General features: G+C 37.0%; 1 long non-coding RNA gene across 1 annotated transcript in view; it reads right to left on the minus strand.

Annotated features, from left to right (window-relative positions):
- Positions 1–16,398, minus strand: part of LOC140497339 (uncharacterized) — a 164,975-nt gene extending 148,577 nt beyond the window's left edge. Inside the window, exon 1 of the long non-coding RNA XR_011964625.1 lies at positions 16,119–16,398. This is a non-coding gene — a long non-coding RNA (uncharacterized lncRNA). The remainder of the gene's footprint in view (positions 1–16,118) is intronic.
- Positions 16,399–23,771: the final 7,373 nt, after the last annotated feature.

The raw sequence follows: 23,771 nt of genomic DNA on the forward strand, positions 1-23,771 counted from the left end.
TGTGAAGTTGTCAACTCTTTACTTAATTTGTCCTTGTCTCCCTTAATTATCCTCATTGCTCTTAATAAATTCTCAGCAGTCAGCAACCCCACTTTGGGCCTTTGAATGGATGCCTTGTTACAACTTCTAAACTGCTTTTCCATGGTTTTAGTCTTTTTTTCACCTTTCCTCCTGCAAAATGTTTTCATTTTAGAGATTATTTTTTACCATTTGCTGGGGACATGACTGAGCTGCTATAAAAATGATTGGTTTCTTGAGATAAGGCACATGTGAGAATAACCGCCAACAGAGTAAAACTTGAGGATCCATGAGGATTTCTGTACATAGCATAATCCAGGCATTTTATGACACAAAGAGCAAGGCCATCCATCAAAGGATGACATACAGCATTATAAGTGCCTGCTACATAAATCCTCAGGGTCCAGACACAGGCATCAGGAGTATCTCACTTCAGCCTTGACAATACTTCAAAAACATTCATTACTAGAAATTGAGGCCAATTACAAATGTGGTAGTCACATATAAACCCCCTTGCTCTGTACTTAACCACAGCATTATTTTTCTTAGACTAGTGGACAGAGTAAAATGATCAAATCCTTTGACCAAAGGGCAGTGGCAAAGTGTCTAGTTTACAATTCAGGAATAAAACATTCCTAGTAACTTGAGCCCCCTGAACAGAAACATATGGTAATGATATGTTTGATAGGCTTTGGTAGACTAGAACACATCTTCACTTGAAAGCACAAGCCTGATCTTCCCCTAATTCCCACCTCCATTATTTTCTTTTCCAGAAAGCTTCAAGGCTTGACTTAACAATGTCTCCTTTTGATCTCTTAGTGTCACCACCTTACCTCTAGGCTTGTGGTAAGCTACTACCTGAATGACCTTGATTAAGTCATATAACTTCCCTTAGCACCAGTTTCTTCTACTGTAAAATTAGACAGTTAGACAAGATAGTCTCTGGATTCCCATCTGGTTCTATGTCTGTGATGACATTATGACTTTAAAACACTTAAAGTGAAGTATGCCTCCAACTTCTCAGAGAGGTGGTGGACTATAGCTGCAGAGGCACAGGTTTTGAGACAAGGCCAAGATACACATTTCTTTGTTTAACTGTATTTCTCAGTCACAAAGGAGGGTGCTATTGAGGATGAATAGGCAAATTATTGTAAACTGATAATGAAGTAAACTATTAAAGTATTAATTATTACAGCATCAAGGCAATATTCACAGCACCTACAGTTGTCATGAATATCCAGGCGCTGTTCTGAATCGTGAAATACAGCAGACTCTCTACATGAAAGACAGAGCCACAATATTTATTCAGACACCAGAAAGCCAAATCTGCCTTAGTAACAAATAAATCTATACAGAGTAACAATGCAGAGGACAACACCAACCCCAGGCCTTTCCCCTGCTAGGCTTCCCACAAACTAGCTCCATTAAACAAATCACAAACAATCAGAAATCACTCGTGTTACCCAGGAGCCTGCATCCTTCCTAAATCTGACCATTTTCAAGACTAACTTCCTCTCAATTCTGCTCTAGCTCCACCTCTTCCTGGTCCACCCATTCAGTGAGTTCCTCCCACCACAGGCTCCATATGACTGAGACTTCCATGTGATCCAGGCAGGTCACACGGGCTTATTAATGAATGGGAAAGATCTTTCCATTTAAATTACCATTACAATTACACTTAAAAAAAAAAAAAAGAAAAGAAAAGAAAAGAAAAGGAAAAATCAGGCAAACATTTTTGTTCTGTCCTGTCTTGCTTCCTGAAAATGGCACACAACATTGTCTTAGAGTTTTTAAAAGTTTTACTACTAAGAACATCAAGGAAATACACATAGTTAACCAAAAAGGGAAGAAGAGGCAAGACTATGAAAATCAAGTCTGATATGTGAATGTCTAGTAAAACATAATCTTATCTGCCTTCCTTTCCTCTCCTTTGCCTGGGGGGCTCCTTCTGTCAGACCCTCAACTCAATGTTCTCTGGAGTTTTCATCTTTCAAGCTATAGTAGATATAGTCTGGCAAGGAAATGGTGTTATCTCAGCTATTCTATAATCTGTTTTCCCAATCTATTTCTGGGTGTAATAATCATTCTATCATAGATCCAGATCAGGAAAGGGCCTCAGAAACCAATGAACAGCACTCATTTAATATCGAAAGAAGCATAATCCCAGAGAGATCAAGTAATTTTCCCAAGGTATCATAGATTTGTAAGTGCCACAGACAAGATTTGAACCCACTAACTCCAGAATTAGTGCTCCTTCCTCTGTACCATTCTCCATCCCTTTCTTTCCCTCTCCCCACAACATGTGGGTACAAAGAATTTGCACCCACCTCTGTTTTGAGCCAGTTGAAGTGTTAATCTGTTTTCTGTAGCTCCCTGAAGAATCCACCCTGCCTCCATCTTGGTGGTCCCCTCTGTCAACTCCCCAAAGATACAAATTATCCCCAGCCTCTGAGGGACTCCTACTTTTTGATCCATACTTTCACTCCTAGATGATTTTGCCCAAAATAAATTTTCTATCATGTCATTTTCTACTCTTTGTGGTGATGCTGACTACTTTGATCTGACACCTTACGCTAGAAATTGGGCCCGGTCTTCCATAGAGGTCATGTAATCCTAGTTTCTCTGATTCAGTTCTCTGATCTTGGCACCCTTAAGTGGCTCCAACAAAAATCCCCATGGACTAACTTGTTTTTCTTTGTTGGTTTGCTTCAAATTTTAGTTGGGAAGGGGAAGAATATATCCTAAGACTGGAAAGGTAATTTGTAATCAGGTTGTCAAGGAATTCAAATACCAAAAAGAGGGTCTTAAGATAATGGGGAGCCATTGGGTATTATAGAGCAGAGTAATCACATAGTCAACATTATTTTGCAAAATTATTTTGGCCTCATTGTGGAGAATGGTTTGGAATCAGGAGAAATTTGAGGAAAGGAAGTCAATTAGAAGGATGTTAAAATAGTCTAGGTGAGAATTTATGTCTTATTTAGCATTTTATTTTTTCCCAATTGCATGTATAAACAATTTCAATATTCTTTTTTTTAAATGTTGAGTTCTGAAATCTCTCCCTCTCTTCCTTCCCTTCCCCCACTGAGAAGGCAAGCAATTTGACATAGGTTATACATATGTAGTCATGCAATCCACATCTCCATGTAGGTCATTCTGTGAAAGAATACACACATGCATAAAAACTTGTTGCTTTGAAGATGGATAGCACCTTTCATCATAAGGCCTACAGAAATGTCTTGTATGATTGTACTGATGAAAATTGCCAAGTTTTCAAAGTAGATCATCACATAATATTGCTGTTAGCTTGTACAATGTTTTCCTGGTTCTGCTCATTTCACTTTGCATCAGTTCATATAAGGCTTTTTTTTTTTCTTTCTGAGAGTATCTTCCTCACTATTTCTTAAAGCACAATAAGGTGTCCTCACAATCATATACAACTTCAGCCACTCCCCAACTGAAGGACATCCCTTCAATTTCCAATTTTTGCCACCACTAAAAAACTACTATAAATATTTTGCAGACATAGGTCCTTTCCATTTTTTTCAGTCTCTTGTGATAAAGACCTAATAATGATATTGTTTATTTGTACATGATTTTCTAGCCCTTTGGACATAGTTCCAAATTACTAACCAGAATGGTTAAATCAATATATAACTTCACCAATAGTACATTACTGTTTTGATTTTCCCACATCCCTTCCAAGATTTTTCATTTCAGAGCTTTTTTTATTTATATTTCTCATCAATAGTAATGTAGAGCATTTTTTTCATAAGACTATAGATAGCTTTGATTACTCTGTCTGAAAACAGCCTTCTCATATCCTTTGACCATTTATCAAATGAAGAATGGCCCTTATTTCTGTAAATTTGACTTGTCTTTATATGTTTGAGAAATTAAATGCTTTATTGTAGAAACATTTTTTGCACAGTAATGATTATCAACATACATTTTCTTCCATCTTATTTTCCCTGTTTATCCTATTTTCTGTCTCTGTCTTTCTCTGTCTCTGCCTCTTTGTTTCTTTCTGACTCTCTGTGTCTGTCTTTGTCTTTGTCTGTCTCTCTCCTTTTACCCTGCCCATTGTCAAATATATTTTGCTTCTGCTTTTTACCTCCTCCAAACTACTCCCCTCCATTCTATCAGCTCCCTGCTCCCATTCCCTTTCCTTCCTACTTTCCCGTATGGTAAGATAGACTCCTGTACCCAACTAAGTGGGCATATTATTTCCTCTGTGAGCCAATTCTGATGGGAGTAAGCTCATGTTCTCCCGTCCCCACTCTCCCCTTTAACTTCCTCCATTATAAAGTCTCTTTCAGGCTTCTTTTATGTCTGATAATTTATCCCACTTTACCTCTTTCCTTCCTCTCCTCCCAGTACCTTCTTTCTCATCCCTTAATTTATTATTTTAGGATAATCATACTACCACATTCAACTCATACCTCTGCTTTCTTTCTATATGTACTCCTTCTAACTATTCTAATAATGAGAAAGTTTTTAGGAGTTATAAATATCATTTTCCCATGTAGGAATATAAAAGTTAAACCTTATCAAATTCCTTATGATTTTCCTTTCCTGTTTACCTTTTAATGCTTCTTTTGCATCTTGTTTTTGAAAGTCAAATTTTCTGTTCAGTTCTGGTCTTTTTCTTACGAACACTTAAAAGTCCTCTGTTTCATTGAATATCCACTTTTTCCCCTGAAGTACTATAGTAGGTTTGCTGGATAGGTGACTCTTGGTTGTAACTCTAGTTCCTTTGTCCTCCAGAATATCATATTCCAACCCCTCCATTCCTTTAATGTAGAAACTGCTAAATCTTCTGTTGCACTGACTGTGACTCTATAGTATTTGAATGAATTCTTTTTGGCTGCTTGTAGTATCTTCTCCTTGATTTGGGAAGTCTGAAATTTTAGAGTTTCATTTGGGCATTTCTTTCTAGGAGGTGATTGATGGATTCTTTTAATTTCTATTTTACCCTCTGGTCCTAGGATATCAGACCAATTTTGGTTGATAATTTCTTGAAAGATCATATCTAAGTTCTTTTTTTTTTTAAATCATGATTTTCAGGTAGTTCAATAATTCTTAAATTATCTCTCCTGCATCTATTTCCAGATCTGTTGTTTTTCCAATAAGATATTTCACATTTTCTTCTCTTTTTTTCATTCTTTTGATTTCATTTGATTGTTTCTTGATGTTTCACAAAATCATTAGCTTCCACTTGCCCAAATCTAAATTTTAAGGCATTTTTTTCTTCAGTAAGCTTTTGTCCCTCCTTTTTCATTTAGTCAATTCCACTTTTTAAGATGTTCTTCTCTTCAATGGATTTTTGTAAGTCTTTTATCATTTGGTCTAATCTGTTTTTAAGGTCATATTTTTTCTTCAGTACTTTTAGGCCTCTTTTACCAAGTTGCTCACTCTTTTTTCATAATTTTCTTGCAACACTCTCATTTCTCTTTCCAATTTTTCCTCTATCTCTCCTCCATGATTTTAAAAATACTTTTTGAGCTCTTCCATGACCTGAGACCAATTAACATTTTTCTTTGAGACTTTAGATGCAGAAATGTTGACTTTCTTGTCTCCTGAGTATGTGTTTAGATCTTCCTTATCACCATAGTAACATTCGATGGTTAGAATAACTTTGTTGTTGTTGTTTCCTTATTTTCTAGCCTATTTCTTGACTTTTAACTCTACACTAAAGTGAGACTGTGCTTCCAAGTGGAGGGGTCACTATCCCAAGCTTCAGAGTTTTTGTACAGCTATTTTCCAAAGGTAATTCTGGGGACCTGTTTAATTCTTCCTAGGTAGTGTGATCTGGGGAGAGGTATGCTTACCACTTTCCTGTATTGTGCACTGGTTTGTGAATGACCATAAGTACTCTTTTCAATTCTGGGAGTATGGCCAGCATCCCTGCTCCCTTGCAGCCACAATCTCTGCTGTGCTAGTGCTCCTCCTTGCACTGGGATAAAGACCTAGGACTACAACTCAGACCCAAGTATAGATAATTCAACAGAGTTCTGCCCCTGATGCCAGCAAAGGGACACCTGTCAATCTCCTTCTGACCCACTGTCTGATCTCTTTACTTTCTGTGGGCTGAGAGGTCTGTAAAATGCCACTGCTGCCACTGACTCAGTCACTCCAAGGCCTCCTCCTGGTTTGCTGGGGCTCCATCTGTGCTGGTATGGCTTGCATTGTACTGTACTGCTCTCTTAACCTGATGCAATATACCTTTCCTGCAAACCTTCTAAGTTGTCTTGGTTTGGAAAAAAATTTACTCCATCATTTTCTGGGTTCTGTCACTCTAGAACTTTTTAGATTCATTATTTAAAGGAAGGATTTGGGGGAGAGCTCAGGTGAGTCCCTATCTTTGCTCTGCCATCTTGGCTCTGCCTCTAGGTGAGAGTTTGTGAAAGTTTGAACTATATTCACGGCTATATAAGTAAAGAGGAGAGAATGCCTGAGAGAAGATGTATGTTAAAGTACGACCTCAACATACTCAGGGGGGTCTGATATCACAGGTTCTTAGATCTGCATTTCTGAAAGGAAAGGCAACTTTTGAGGGGTCAACAATCACTTTAATCAAGCACATGTATCATTCACTTAGCTCAGGGGAAAAAGTTAGCAGCCTGAACTTCAGAAAAAATATAGAGAAATTACAATCAACAGATATGCTTCCAACTGTATAACAATACATACATCATAGATCAACAGAAACATCCAACTGTCTGAGCATTACATATGTATATAGTTACCAGAGAGGGAAGCAACATCTGGGTTTTCAAAGCCAAGGGGTTGCTTAGCAGCTTTCCAGAGTCTCCTCTGGCACACAAAAGCTTTTTCCAAAAACTAAGTGCCAAAGTAAAACCTCACCTTAGAGTACTTAAACATGTGTTAGAGCCAGAAGGCATCACAACCCTTGAGAACCAGTGCCTCATTAACAAAAGGTGGGCACCTTCCTACAAATCTTCCCAGGCCCATTAATGGGTGGAAAAGATCTTTAATCACATTAAAATAATTAACAGTACAAATACATATACTGTTTCTAATTAAAGAAACTTGATTCTCTACTTTACTCCTAGTAAAGACTCTTGGCTCATACAGGCTAGATTGAATCAGAGGCTTTTGATTATACTAAAACAAAAACAGCAAAAGATCCTACTTTGCTTTTCATCACAGGGTAGAAAGAGAACTAACAACTGACCAGATATATGAAACAAGTGAGAGGAAATGAGGATGACCCTGAAATTCCATAACTGAATGACTGGTCATACAGTAAAGCCCTAGGCAGTAACAGGAAAGTTCAGAAGAAGGATGGATTTGGGGATTTTTTGGGGAGGAAAACATTCTGTTTCATAACTGGCTTCTTTGAAACCAACCCATCTAGCTTTAAATGCTCAATGGGTAGGGTATGATGGGACATTGAAGTTCAGAAGAGACTATGGTTAGATAGGTAAATTTGCTAATCATCAGCGTGGAGATGACAAATGAACCCATGGGGGCCGATGAGGTCACCAGTTGAAAGATTAGAGCGAAATATGTCACAAAAACTGAGAGAAGAAAACGTAGTTAGGAAGAAAGGATGGTCAACCATGCTAAATGCTACAGAGATATCAAGAAGGATGAAACACAGAAGTAAGGCCATTAGAATTAGCAATTAGGAAATCCTTGGTAACTTTGTAGTTTCCTTTCAGTGTTGAGAATGAACATCACATGGAAAGGGTTTGAAAAGGAGAAAGGAAAAGGAAATAATGACTAGAACATATTTTCTAGGGGATTAGTTATAAAAATGAGAAAGATAATGAGATTGTATCTTAAGTCGATGGAAGGACCAAGAAGTTTAGTTTTCTTTTAACTATGGGAACTTAGATATGATGATAGAAGGAAATAATCCAGTAGTTACCAAGAAATTAAAGATCAGAGTTGCAGCTGGGATGATTGTGGGGATACTCTGCTGGAAAAACAAGGAAATAGGATTAAGAATATAAGTAGAAAGATTGCACTACTGAGAGGGGTGAATCAGCTTTAGGGACTGGAGTAAAGAAGGGAAATTTGGGGGGTGGATTTGATGTTGAGGTTCCTACATAAAACAGCAGACAGCTCACAGTTTCTATTTCCTCAGAGAAATATGAATTGAAACCTTTAGCTGTAAGAAAGATAAAAGTAGTTGTCTAATAGATTTGAAGAGAGAAGAGAAAATTTGGAACAACTGCTATGAACAGTGCTTTATAGAATGAGTTAGGGAGGAATCAGAAGATTATCCTGGACTAATCACATCCAGTTGGGATTATAAATATGAATTTGTAGTACACTAAATCATTGACTGATAAAGCTTTCACCTAACAGATTTTAGGTAGGAGTACTGGTTAATCATGCCCAAACTTTAAAATCTTCTTTGATCACTGAAACTAGGTATGATCTGTGCATTTCCCTAGGTCCCGTAGTATTTTATTGGTACAACTAATGATACTGATCACATTCTCTTTCATATTATAGATACATGAGGACATGTCATGCCAAATGCTAAATTAAAAGTTCATTGAAGACAGCAATTAAGTCTTGTTCATCTGGCATCATAAAAGTATCTAGAACATGGAATATGAATGTACAGATGCTCAATAAGTGTATGCTGAATTGCTGTTGAAGTACAAATAAGTAATTAGAGATTCTGTAAATACACCAAAAGGAGGAAACCAATTAGAAAATCAAGAAGACTCCATTTGTTCGATGGCCATGGACAAAAACTGCACTCGCAAAACATAAAATAAAATGTAAACCATTGTTCTGTTTGGAGGGAGGGAAGGAAGAAAGGAGGGGCAGAGAGGGGCAGAGAGAGACAGAGAGAGAGACAGAGAGAGAGAAACAGAGAGAGAGAGAGAGAGAAGCAGAGAGAGACACAGAGAGACAGAGAGACAGAGAGAGATGAAATAGAGCAGGACAATATGATGAGGTGGTAAAGACTCATAATAAATTATATGTATATGAGGCTTCAAGCTCTGTCAAACTCAGACAGAAATGGATTTCTGTAGGCAAAGTATTGACTTAAAAAAATTAATTTTATCTATGTTTCATTATATTTTTATTGACTTTTTAAACTTTTCCCAATTACATTTCAATGTTTTAGTCAACTGTGGTATTTTACATACAGCTCATGTACATTATGGATCCTTACACAGTGCTTTGAAGCAGGTACTACCTCATATAATTCTAATTTTGCTGATGAGGAACAAGCTGAGAGTATTTAAGCAACTTGGTACCAGAGGTGAAATTGAACCAAGTTTAAATCTAAGACTTCATTCAGCAAAAGGGAGTGCCCCAATTTTTGCAGAGAAGGAATCTTCTTCCTTCAAGGTTCATTCAGGTCACACCACCTCTATTGTGGATGACTTCACCATGTTAAAATAATCCCTCCCAATCATATTTATTATATCATCTTATCTCACCTCTACTTCTGTCCTCTTGTAGCTACCATGCACCCATCTGGTTATTAACTTCCTGAGTTCAGGGGCTGTTAGTTTGTCTATTTAGTTAGACTTTCTCAGGGCTTAGCATAGTTTCTTGTTAATAGAAGGCACTTAGTGAATGTTTGTGGAATTGAACTGAGTTATATTCAAAAGGATCAGTAACCCTATCAGTTTCAGAGTTCAAAAGATGCAGATTGTAGGATTTTTAACATGTAATCCTAAAAGTTAACTATTAGCATTTAATGCATATGAAGAAGACTTCCCCAAGTCTTCTGTTATCATGATGGTACTTAAGGAACACTGCAATCCATGTTCTTGGCCAGGACTAATCCATTTTCTCTTCAGATCATACAATTTCCTGTTGACAAATTTCATTCCTATTCTCAGTTCAGACAAAGGCAACTCTAATAAATGTTTTGTGAAGCTGGAAGAAGAGTTACATAGAGAGGAAGTTAATGATACTGTCATTTTTTTAACATCTGGTCTCTTTACCTCTTTCAGATACCTTGTATTTGGTCCTCCCTCTTAGTCCAACAAATCCAGCTATGTTTTTCCCATATGGGCTCTCCTTGGAACCATTTATATTTCCATTATAAACACATTCAGGACTGTGTTGTTAATGTCCAAGTATGGTGGCTGTACTGCTCTTGATGAAGGGAATAACGTGTTAAAAAAATTTTTTTTCAAAAAGTTTTCTACTTTTTTCTGTACCATTTTTACCCTGAATTCCCTCAGTATGACTCTACTTAGTTTGATATTTTGCCAAGCTTTCTTTTAACTGGTATTTTTTCTCTACTGTGGTCTCCCTGAGAAGACGCTAGATGAATTTTTAATCATTTTTCTTTCTAATATTTTGTAAACAAGTTTACATTCTAATCTACTGTTGCATTTAGTAACATCTTCATTTGGCAAGTAAATAAATTTTCTAAGGTACTTCTGTCCTCTTTTCATTTTCTTCCTTTATTGATTAATTTATACTGATTACAAGTCTGTATGATATTATTATGGTCTGTGACAATATCATTTCTGTTGTACATTTCATATTTCCTCCTCAAAGATCAAGCCTCAAACCCAATTCACTCTGGAGCTCATAGACTGGACAATAAGTCCCCACCCATCTAGCACAGAAAGGATGTCAATACTAAATAGTAATTGTTTATCTTTTACCCAGGAACCCTGAGGGTCTTCCCCTCGAGTTTGACTTTTTTTTTTTTAATTAAAGGGGCCATTGCTTTGTGTTCATCCATCGAGGAAGAAGACAATGCCATTAGAGAAATGATGAAATGACTTGTACTTGATTTTGTTTTAAGTGAGGGAGGGCTGTGCTAGGTCACCAACGTCACTTCTCCACCAGAGTCATCTGGATCCAGTGACCTGATATTCCTCAGGAAGACTGGAGATGACCTGTGATGCACTGGGAGACTATGCAGGTACTCACTTAGGGTGAAGTAATACCCGTAAATTGAATAGGCTTGTTTAAGAAGTAGTCAGGGCATAGCCCTTTTAATGAGGCAACGAAAAGAAAGACTTCATGTTGGGAGGGAAATAGCAACAGTTACTATTGATAATCACTCTGAAGGCAGGAGGGTCCAGAAGAGAGCCTTTAGGCAGGGGCAGGGGCCCCATGGTGGGAAGAGAAGGGAAGAGAAGGGGAGGGGAGAGGAAAGGAGGGGAGGGGGAGAGGGAAGTAAAACCCAAGTCACCGGGTCATTTTTGACCATCCAATTTCATCTTAGCCTTCAAGGGCCAGCGTCTCACATTGCATCCTGGGCCATCTCTAGCCATCATGATGAATATCAGGCTACTGGATCCAGATGGCTCAGGAGAAGAAAGTGAAGTTGGTGACCTTGCACAGCCCTCCCTCACTCAAATCAAAGTCAACTGCAAGTTATGTCATCATTTTGATGTCATGGTCCTCTTTGAGAATGAAGGACAAACACAATACCTTGTTTATATAGATCAAGGTTGTTTTTCCAGTTGTACATTTTACATTTCCCCACTTATATTTTTCTCTTGTTTTATACTAATTCTGATTATAGTTCAGAGTCACTGACTCCTGCCTCAATAACAAGTCTTTTGCTGTCTGTAAAAATGCAATCGATTTCATTCTTTATGGTGTTATTTCTTGCTTACCATATTCCATTCCTAGCAATTATTTGTTTTTTCCCCAAGGAAGTATTCATGTCATTAACAAGTAAGAGTACTACATACTGTACAAGTCTTTGGGAATCTCTCATTTCTTCTTCCTGAGTAATAATTTTTATTTTTCATAAGTATACATAAAAAGTAACATCAGATGATGTGAAAATTGTCATGAGCACAGAAGACTAAGGCAAAGGAAGGTAAGTATGGGGCCATTGTATGTGTGATGAAATCAGGCTAAGAAAGTCACAGGGAGGTTTGGGGCAGAGTTCTCTGCACTAGTTACTAGATGACATTATCTGAGTCCAACAGAGACAGAAAATAGAGAAGTCTTGGATTGGTGGGCTAGGGATAAACCCATGTCCATAATATCCTCAGATAGATGCCAAGGATGAACAAGATGTTAGGTTTAAACAAAAGGGAAAAAGGTTATATTGAAAATCAGGAAACCTGAGACGCTTTCTAGCTCCATCTCTGTCAATCAATGTGTGACCTTGGGTAAGTCACTTAATCATTTCACTAGAGGTCATGTTCCCAATCTTTAAAGTGGGCAGATTAGACTAGATATATCAACCTTGAAAATTCTAAGTCAGTCATTCATAACTCAGTTATGAATGCAGTATTAAAACTTCTTCTATGATTCAAGATTCTTGGGAAAAGAAAGACCTCCTGTAGCCTGTTAGCTTTAATGTTTTGACAAGAGTTACAATGTTCATCAAAGTGAAAAGGACTTTATATTATGCTTACTGTTCCAATGGGATAGTAATTAATTTTACTACAATTAAATTTAATATTATGAAATGAAACATGTCACTCTATATTACCATATTGAATTTTGTTAAAACTGACTCTATACATAAAGTAACAGATGACTTCATAAAAACAAAAATAAAATTTTCTCACTACTTTGATTGTGGGAATAGCTTAGCGTTTAAATTGCTTTGTCATGAAGCTCAATAAATTTAGATTCCCTTTCAAGTTTAAATGATGAAGAATTTGTAAAATATACCCATTGCCTTACATTTAAATAAAAAGATAATTCCATAGCTTTCTATGTGTTGCATTTAGGGACCATTAAATGTATTAGTAGGTTCATGCTTTTAGCAAATATTTATTATGAGTTGCTGTTATATAGAAAGCATTGTGCTAGACCTTGGAGTCAGAGGGGTAAAAAGATGAAGTATAGTCCCTTGCCTTCTGGAATTTACATTGCGAACCCCGTGGGCATCGCAATAGTTACATATATGAAGAAAAGCCAGAAATACTGTGGGACCATCTGGACTACCCAAGGTAAATCAGATTGACAGATTTTTAGGAAAGTTCAGGCCAACTTTATCTAACTAGCTATGAGAGGCAGTGTGGAGTAATGGATAGAGAGCCTTCCTAACTGCAGTGTAAAGTTCTGCCCCTGACATATGATGACTGCAAGACCCTAAGCAAGTAACTTAATATTTCCCTTTTATGTGTTTTCTTCAGTTAGAATGTAAACTCTTTGAGGTACTATGTGTCTCTTCATACTCCCAGCACTTAAAACTGCCTGACATGTAAGCCCTTAAAAGGATTGCTTTATACTTGCTTTCAGCAAATGAGGCAGCTAGGTGTCACAGTGGACAAAGCAATAGCCTTGGAGTCAAGAGGATCTGAGTTCAAATTCACCAACAGACACTTACTAGTTGTGTCACCCTAGGACAGTCACCTAACCCTGTCACCTCCAAGAAGAAGAACAAAAGCGACTATGAGAGGAATTGTTCCCCAGCAATGACACAAGTAAAGGCAGTTTCCTTACAGGTAATGCTTTGCATTAATAAAATCATATTTCCAGTCAAAACAAAAAGATAAATCCATGTGTTAGTATATTTTTTCTTGATGTACTATTAATATGTTACAAGATAATGTGGTATAGGTAATATGGAAGGAAAAATTCCTACAGAATGAAGATAATTATATAGCAAGCTGTGGGGAAAAGAACACTGGATGTGGATTCAGAAATTCAAAGTTAATACCCTCAGCTCAGCTTTTTGTTAATTGTGTGATCCTGGACAATGCTTCTGGGCCTCACTTATTTCATCAGTAAAGTGAGCAGAATGAATCCTTGCAGCTCTAGATCTATGAACCTAAGTTACATTTCATATTCCCACTTTTCATTGGCTACTCTCAGGGTAGACATGCTGAGATCCTAGTAGAAAAGGTATTACCAAAATTTTTCTGGTAAATGTTTAACAACAGACTCCCTTTGCTTACCCCCCCCCCCAAAAGTATGTATGACACACTTTAAAATTTAATCTGAAAAATTATTTAATCTGAATTACTACCATTTTATCCACCACCTTCTTAAATCTGTATAATCAATTAAAAAGTAAATCAAACCCTGATTTGTAGTATTTGCTGAGTTCCCAAGGAGTAAACGCTCACACTGAAAACTTAACAACTGGATTCTAGAGCATTCAAGGTGGTTCCAACATACCCCAGATAACAACCATTGCCAGAACTTTACTCAGACATACAGCATCCAAAATCAAAGGCAGTAATCATGACAACAGTGCTAAAAATAATCAGTAGGTGTCATCATACTTTTCACTGTATCTGCAGTCTCTGAAGCCCAAGTTCACTAAGTTCTCCTAGAATTTTGAAAAGTCTAGCTGTCTAATTTTGAAAAGTCTACTGGATTTGATGCTAGTTTGGCTTTCAACATAGAAATCCTAAGTATTCCCCAACTCCCTCATTGTCCTTGAGTGCCAATCCTGGAAAATAAAAGGCTTTACTGGACATTCCTAAACAACACTTTTAACTGTGTTCATTATAGAGAAGATTTAGATTCAAATACCCAGAAACTTTCTAGCTTCATGACCCTGGACAAATCACTTACCTCACTCAGTCTCAGTTTCCTAAGCTGGGTTATTGTGAGGCATGAGACTAAGATTCTAGGTGGTCAATAAATCAAGGTCTGGCCCTGGAGTCAGGAAGACCCAATTTTAAATCTGGTCTCAGACATTTACAAGCTATGTGACCCTGGGCAAGCCACTTAACCTCTGCCTGCTTCAGTTTCCTCACCTGTGAAACGGAAGATAATACCTACCTCCCAGAATTATTATTAGGATCAAATGAGATAATACTTATAGAGCACTTAGCATAGTACCTGACAATTAATAGGTATTATATGTTAGCTACTCTTATTGTTATTGTTAATTACCTGCCTTATAGCCAGTTTCATCCTAGTATTTGAGAATAGAAATACAAAAAAATGAAAAATTCTTAGTTTTGAGAAATTTATATTCTATGGGTGGCTATCCCTTATTATTATTTACTCCTCTCTATCTAAACTTCAGAGTTATCTAGTATTTCTTGACAATGGTTACATAGATTATATATGTTCATGTACATGTATATATGGGTAGACAGATAGATGACAGGTAGGGAGAGGGAGACACGAGATAGAGAGAGAGGGAGAGAAAGAGAGAGAGAGAGTTGAAAATAGTTGTTGAATTTGTTTTTCAATAGTCCTCTAAACAAGGCTCAGAGTTTGATTTGATCCAGAGGATTTTTAAAGTGGAAATTTTCTTTGTCACTATCCACCTTTCTATATCCCAAGAGAGAAATTGAGGGAATCAAGGATCATTGTTCTAGTTTAGGGATTTACAAATACATCATCTGTGAAAATTGAAACCAGGGGAGAGAAATGAGCAGAGGAAGAATGGATTGAAGACAGAGGGCAGAAGAGATCAGAGCCAGCTGTGTTTTGGGCCTTTTTTAAAAGAGCTTCAAGGAAGATATATCAGGGTACACAACTACAGAGGGAGGCAGGAACACTGAGTGATGAGAGACATACTGAGAGGACAAAAACGGGAATGGAGCCTCGAGAAATGAAAAAAGAAATGGAAAATTTATCATTTTTAGATGAATTGCTGGTGACTGTCAGCTGAGAAGAAGAGAATTTGGTTTTTAAAGCAAATGTTTATGTAAAATAGTTGTACAGGCAGCAATCAGGGAATTTCAGAGAACAACAAACCTTAGCTGACTCTCGTCACGTTGTATGTGGGAAGGGCAACGTGAGGAGTAAAGCAATTTCAGAAAATGATGAGCATGACAGAAGCTAATCAGTAGGTACTGGCTGTACCAAATAATAATCAGAGGAAACTGAAATATTGATAATCAAATGCATATTTACATAAAAATTAGAGTACTCTACTAGCACTTACAGGGACTTCTGAGATTAATTAGTACAATGCCTTCACTTAGTGTGTTGAGAAAACTGAGACTAAATAAATTGCCAGATTTTATCCATCTGGTTAGTGGCGGGACTGGCCAGCAATCTCCAGGCCCATGTTTGAACAAACACTTGTTTGCCTAAATCCAACAACTATTTCTTAAAAGTCTACCATGCAGACTATCAGTGTCAAGGTGGCTGAATAAGGAAGGATCATTCTGAGGCCCTCCCAAATTCTCCTCCAAACAATTAGAAAACCACCTCAGAATTAAGCTAGGAGCAGGGGAGCAGCTTACCAGTAAGTCAAGAAAGGTCTATCTCACTGGCATGGGAAAGGAGAGAGGTCCAGGAGCAGGAGAAGCAGCAGCAGGGGGCCTGCAGCAAGGCTCCAACTCTTAGGCAATCCACCAGTGAGGCCCCATCCCACTGCAAACCAGCAGCCCCCAGACAACTGACTAATCTGTGTAGCACAGCAAGACTCCACCCCCTATATAAGCTACCAGGTAGACCCTGACCCCAAAACTGAAAAATAGTGAAACCCCACCCAGGAGCTGGCCAACAGCTAGACCTTGCCCCTGGAATCTACCAGCAAGGAGATTCTATTTCCATAGCAACCCAGCAACAGGGCCCCACCTCTGGGGCTGATAAACAATAAGATTTCTCCTCCAAAGCTAGCCACCAGAAAGATTCTATTACCATAACAACCCAGCAGCAAGGCGGCAACCCTGAAACAGGTCAACAGATAAACCCCACACCCAAGGGATGCAAACAGGGAGGCCCTATTCTTCAAAACAAGGCCAAAGGGAAGTTTATCCTCCAAAAAAAGAAAGCAGCTAAGCCCTGAACTCACTGAAAGCCAGCAGTAAGATCCAGAGGCCCAGAACAAAAAGTTTGGGAAGGTGCAGGACCAGAGCCCAACTCTCACATAAAAGCACCAAGTCACAAAAAAAAAGGTAGATAATAAAAAGAGCTCCACTATAGAAAGTGACTATGGTGATAGGGATGATCAAGGCATAAACTTAGAACAGAACAATAGTGTCAAAATGACTACATGTGAAGCATCAAAGAAAAATGCAATTTGGTCTCAGACCTAAAAGGAATTTCTGAAAGAGCTTAGAAAGAATTTTAAAGAGCAAATTAAGGAAGTAGAAGAAAATTGGAAAAGAAAAATGAGTAATGGGAGACAGCCATGAAAAAAGGAGTCAATACCATGGGAAAAGATATAAAAAAATTTACTGAGGAAATAACTCCCAAAATAAGTTGAACAGGAAGATGGCAGAGTAGAAGGATTGACCTGCAGATGCTACCCCCCCATAGCCCATAAAATACATGTAAAAATAACTCTAAACAAATGCTAGAGCAACAGAAGCCACAAAATGACAGAGTGAAAGAGATTCTCAGCCCAAGGCAGCCTGAAAGGCTGAAAGGAATGGTGTATCACACTGGGTACAGAGCAGAGCACAGCCCACCATTGGCTGCACAGCAAGGACAGGACTGGAGCAGGCCTCAGGGCATGCAGAATCCTGGGCAACAGCTGCAGTTCCCAGATTCCTCAACCCACAAATGCCAAAAACAGGTTCAAAGGTCAATGAGAAAGGACTTTCTCCTGCCTGAGAAGGGAACTCAGTCTGGCCCCAACAGCCCCAGGGCAGCAGCACTTGTGGTGGCACAGCATCCTTTTTAGGAGCCTTCAGCCTAAAGCACCTGGAGGAGTCACATGGGTGATCTGAATCTCATCCCTGAGTGGTGGCCCTGGGGTGAAGAGTACTGCTGGCTGACCTGGTGGGGCTGGTGGAGGCTCTGGAGAGGGAATTCTACTCATAGATCCCAGGCAGAAAAGAGTGTTTGTGATTACTCCAAAATAGAGTGAAGGCCAGGAGAGGAGTAAACTCCTCTTCTTTTATTATGCCACCTTGGAGGGACTGAAAACTTACAGGTCCACAGAGTATAACTTCCTCTCAACAAAGGTCTCAAAAGTCAAGTTACTGGCTGGGAAAATCCCAAAAAGGGGGAAAAAAAACTATAGAAGGCTACTTTCTTGGTGAACAGGTATTTTTTCCATCCTTTCAGATGAGGAAGAACAATTAATACAATCAAAGAAAGACCTAAAAGTCAAGGCTTCTGCATCCAAAATCTCCAGACTAAATATGCAATGGTCTCAGGCCATGGAAGAGCTCAAAAAGGATTTTGATAATCAAGTAAGAGAGATGGAGGAACAATTGGGAAAAGAAATGAAAGTGATGCAAGAAAATCATAAAAAGTGAGTCAACAGTTTGCTAAAGGAGACCTAAAAAATGCTGAAGAAAGTAACACCTTTAGAAATAGGCTAACTCAATTGGCAAAAAAGGTCCAAAAAGTCAGTGAGGAGAAGGATGTTTTAAAAAGCAGAATTAGCCAAATGGAAAAGGAGGTTCAAAAGCTCACTGAAGAAAATAGTTCTTTAAAAATTAGAATGGAGCAGATGGAAGCTAATGACTCTATGAGAAAACAAGAAAATATAAAACAGAACCAAAAGAATGAAAAAAAATAGAAGACAATGTGAACATTCTCATTGGAAAAACAACTGACCTAGAAAATAGATCCAGGAGAGAAAATTTAAAAGCTATGGGACTACCTGAAACTCATGATCAAAAAAAGAGCATAGACATAGTCTTTCATGAAATTATCAAGAAAAACTGCCCTGATATTCTAGAATCAGAAGGTAAAATAAAAATCAAAAGAATCCACCAATCACCTCCTGAAAGAAATCCAAGAAGAGAAACTCCTAGAAATAATGTAGCCAAATTCCAGAGTTCCCAGATCAAGGAGAAAATATTGGAAGCAGCTAGAAAGAAACAATTCAAGTATTGTGGAAACAGAAGCTTCTACATTGCGGGATCGAAGGGTTTGGAATATGATATTCCAGAAGTGAGAGGAACTAGGAGTTAAACCAAGAATCACTTACCTAGCAAAACTGAATATAATATTTCAGAGGAAAAAAATGGTCATTCAATGCAGCAGAGGAATTTCAAACATTCTTGATGAAAAGACCAGAGTTGAATAGAAAATTTGACTTTCAAATGCAAGAATCAAGAGAAGCATGGAAAGGTAAACAGGAAAGAAAAATCATAAGGGACTAACTAAAGTTGAATTGTTCACATTTCTACATGGAAGGACAATATTTGTTACTCTCGAAATTTTTTGTAGTATTTGGGTACTTGGAGGGATTACACACACACACACACACACACACACACAGAAAGCACAAGGTTAGTTTAATAGGAAGGGATGATATCTAAAAATAGAAAATTAAGGGGTGAGAGGAATATATTGGAAGGACAAAGGGAGAAATGGAATGGGGCAAATTACCTCTCATAAAAGAGGAAAGAAAAAACTTTCTCAATGGAGGGGAAAAGGGGGCAAATGAAAGGGAAAAAGTGATGCTTGGTCTCATCACATTTCAATTAAGGAGGGAATAACACACACTCAATTTGGTATGAAAATCTATTTTACAGTACAAGAAAATAGGGAAGAAGGGGATAAGTGGGGTGGGGCAAATGGGATGAGGGAGTAATTAGAAGTAAACACTTTCGGGGTTGGACTTTTGGGGTCTGGGTTTGGGTCCTCTCAAAAGAGAGAATAGAATAAATGGGAGACAGGATAGGATGTAGGGAAATATAGTTAATCTTATACAACATGACTATTATGGAAGTCTTTTGCAAAACTACACATATGTAGCCTATATTAAATTATTTGCCTTCTCAGTGGGGATGTGTGTGGAGGGAGGAACGGAGAGCAGTTGGAACCCAAAGTTTTAGGCATGAATGTTGAGAATTGTTTCTGCATGCAACCGGGAAACAAGAAATATAAGTAATGGTGTATAGAAATCTATCTTGCCCTACAAGAAAAGAGAGAAGATGGGGATAAGGGAAGGGAGGGTGTGATAGAAGGGAGGGCAGATTGGGGGAAGGGGTAATCAAAATGCACTCTGTTTTTGGGGTGGGGGGAAGGGAAAGATAGGGAGAAAATTTGGAACTCAAAATTTGTGGTAATGGATGTTGAAAACTAAAAATAAATAAACATTAAAAATTGAACTGGCTTAATGCAAAGGGACTTACAAAAAGCTCACTGAAGAAAATAATTCCTTAAAAATTAGAATTGAACAAGTGTAAACTAATGACTCTATGAAACATAAAGATATGATAAAACAAAATCAAAAAGTCAAAAGGAGGAAAATAGAAGAAACTGTGAAATTTTTCATTGGAAAAACAAATGACCTAGAAAATAGATCCAGGAGAGATAATATAGGAATTATTGGACTACCTGCAAACTACCATTAAAAAAAAAGCCTGGGCAACATCTTTCAAGAAAGTATCAATGAAAACTGCACTGATATATCAGAATATGAGGGCAAAATTGAAATTGATAGAATCCACCAATCACCACCTAAAAGAGATCACAAAATTAAAACTCCCAGGAACATCATAATCAAATTCCAGGGCTCACAGATCAAGGATACAGTATAGCAATCAACCAAAAAGAAGCAATTCAAATATCATGGAGATACAATCAGTATTATACAGGAATTAACAGCTTTCACATTATAGAATGAGACTTGGAATATGTTATACTGGAAGGCAAAGCAGTTAAATCACAACCAGGACTCATCTACCAAACAAAATTGAATATAATCTGTAGCTCTAATGTGATATTCACAGCACCTGCGGTGACCATGAATATATAAGGAAAATTCTGAATCGTGAAATACTACAGACTCTCCATAAGGAAGACAGAATTAAAACATTTACTCAGACTCCAGAAAGCCAAATCCATCATAGCTACAAAACTCCATACACAATAACAATGCAGAGGACAAGATCAGCCTCAAGCCTTCTCCTTGGTAGGTTTCTCACAAACCAGGTCCCTTAAACAAAATCACAAACAAGCTCTTTCACTCACATTAGCCAGCTGCCTATTTACCTGCATCCTTCCTAGCTCTGACTTCTCTCTAACTTCCTATCAACTCTGCTTCTCCCCTTCCTGTTCCACCTGTTCAGCAAGCTCCTTCCATCATAGGCTCCATGTAACTCAGACTTCCATGTGACCCAAGAAGGTCACATGGGCCTATCAATGAATGAGCAAGCTCTTCCCATTTAAATTTACATTACATTATCTTTCAGGGGAAAAATGGATATTTAATGAAATAAAAGACTTTCAAGCATTTCTAATTAAAAGACTAGATCTGAACAAAATGTTTGACTTCCAAATATAAGATTCAATGGAAACATAAAAAGGTAAAAAAGAAACAAACATAAGAAATTCAATACAGCTAAAATGTTTATTTTTCAATATCGCAAGATATTTATAACTTTTAACATCTTTATACAACAAGAGACATTAGAAGGAGTTATGTAGACAAAGGATATGGTTATAATGTGACTTTGTTGGGATGAAACCCTGCAAAAATAAGTAAAAATAAAGTGATGAGAAAAAAATTGCACTGGAAGAAGGAGGAGGAGAGAATGAATGAGGTAAAATGTCCCACATAAAAGGGCATGAAAGAGCTATTAGCAGAGAAGCAAAGATGGGAGTGGGGTGCAAAGCTCAAACTTTACTCTCATCAAAATTGGCTCAAAGAATGAATAACTTGCACACTCGGATATAAAACCTATCTTACTTTATAAGAATGTAAAAAATGGATGGAGATAATAAAAGAAGGAGGAGAGACTGACAAAAGGGAGAGTATATTGGGGAAGGCAGTGAGTAGAAGTAAAACACTCATGAGGAAGTAAAAGGTGGAGAGTAAGCATGGGAGGGGGGTAAATAAGTGAAAAAATAGTATGGAAGGAAATGTACAATTAGTTATCATAATTATGAATGTGAATGGGATAAACACCCATAAATGGAAGCAGATAGTAAAATGTATTAGAAACCAGAATCTTACAATATGTTGTTTACAAGAAAGATTTGAAGCAGAGAGATACACACAGGGTAAAGGTAAGGGACTGGAGCAGAACCTATTATGTTGGAGCTGAAACAAAGAAAGACTAGCAATCATAATCCCAGACAAAGCAAAAGCAAAAATAGATCTAATTAAAAGAAATAAAGAAGGAAACTATATCTTGCTGGAAGGTACCATAAACAATGAAGTCATATCAATATTAAACAGATGTGCACCAAATGGTTTAGCTAGCATCTAAATTTTTTGAGGAGAAGTTGAATGAGTTACAGAAGGAGATAGATAATAAAACTATACTAGTGGGGGACCTCAACTTTCCCCTCTAAAAACTAGATAAATTTAACCAAAAAATAAATTAAAAAAAAGTTAGGGTGTTGAATTAAGTTCCAGAAAAGTCAGATATGATAGATCTCTGGAAAAAATTGAGTGGGAATAGAAAAAAATATACCTTTTTCTCAGCAGTACATGAGACCTACACAAAATGCAGAAAAGTAGAAATAGTAAATGCATCCTTTACAAATCATAATGCAATAAAAATTACAATCAAAAATGGACGATGGAAAGAGAGATTAAAATTAATTGGAAAATAAATAATCTAATCCTAAAAATAAGTTGGTCAAGCAAGAAGTTATATGAACAATCAGTAATTTCATTAAAGACAATGAGAACAAGACAACGTAGCAAAATTTATGGGATGCAATCAAAGCATTGCTTAGGAAGAAATCTATATCTCTAATTGCTTAAACCAATAAAAGAGAAAAAAAGCAGATCAATGAATTGGGGATGTAATTAAAAAAAACAAAAATAAATTAAAATCCCCAATGTAATACCAAACTGAATATTCTTAAAAATGAAAGAAGAGATTAGTAAAACTGAAAGAAAATCATTGAACTAATAAGTAAAATGAGAAGTTGGTTTTATGAAAAAATAGATAAACCATTAGTTAAATTGATTTTAAAAATTAAGAAGAAAACCAAATTACTGGTATCAAAATTGAAAAGGGTGAATTCACCACAAATAAAAAGGCAACTAAGACAATTGTTAGAAGCTACTTTACCCAATCATATTCTAATAAATTTGACCATCTAAATGAAATGGAAGAATATAAACAAAAACATAAATCAACCAGATTAACAGAAGAAATAAAATAAATAATCCAATCTTATACAAAAAACTGAATAAGCTGTCAATAAACTTCCCAAGAAAAAATCACCAGGATTAGATGGATTCATAAGCAAATTCTAGCAAACATATTAAGAACAATTAATTCTAATACCAAATGAATTATTTGAGAAAATAAGTGAAAAAGGAATCCTACAAAACCCCTTTTATAACACAAATATGGTGCTGATACCCAAAACAGGAAGAGTCAAAACAAAGAAAGAAAATTGTAGACTACTTCCCCTAATTAAATTGTTGTAAAAATTTTAAATAAAATGTTACAGAGATTACAGCAATATATCGCAAGGATCATGCACTATGACCAGGTGGGATTTATACCAGAAATGCAGGGTTGGTTCAATATTAGGAAAACTGTCAGCATAATTGACCATATCAATAACAAAATCAACAGAAATCACATGATTACCTCAATAGTCTTTGACAAAATACAGCACCCATTCCTATTAAAAACACTAGGAAACACAGGAATAAATGAAGCTTATCTGAAAGTGGTAAGTAATATCTTTCTAAAGTGATTAACAAACATGATCTACAATGGAGCTAAGCTAGGAGCCTTCCCTATACAATCAGGGGTGAAACAGGGATGCTCATTATCATCTCTATTATTTATTATTGTATTAGGAGTGTTAACAACAGCAATAAGTGAAGAAAAGGAATAAAGAAATTAGAATAGGCAAGGAGAAAACAAAACAAGCACTTTGCAGATAATGATGTTATACTTAGAAAATCTTAAAGAATAAATTGAAAAATTACTTTAAAATATTAACGACTTTCGTAAAGTTGAAGTATATAAAATGAACCCACAGAAATCACCATCATTTCTTTAAAT

This window comes from Notamacropus eugenii, chromosome 3 (assembly GCF_028372415.1).
Source record: "Notamacropus eugenii isolate mMacEug1 chromosome 3, mMacEug1.pri_v2, whole genome shotgun sequence".
Classification (NCBI taxonomy): domain Eukaryota; kingdom Metazoa; phylum Chordata; class Mammalia; order Diprotodontia; family Macropodidae; genus Notamacropus; species Notamacropus eugenii.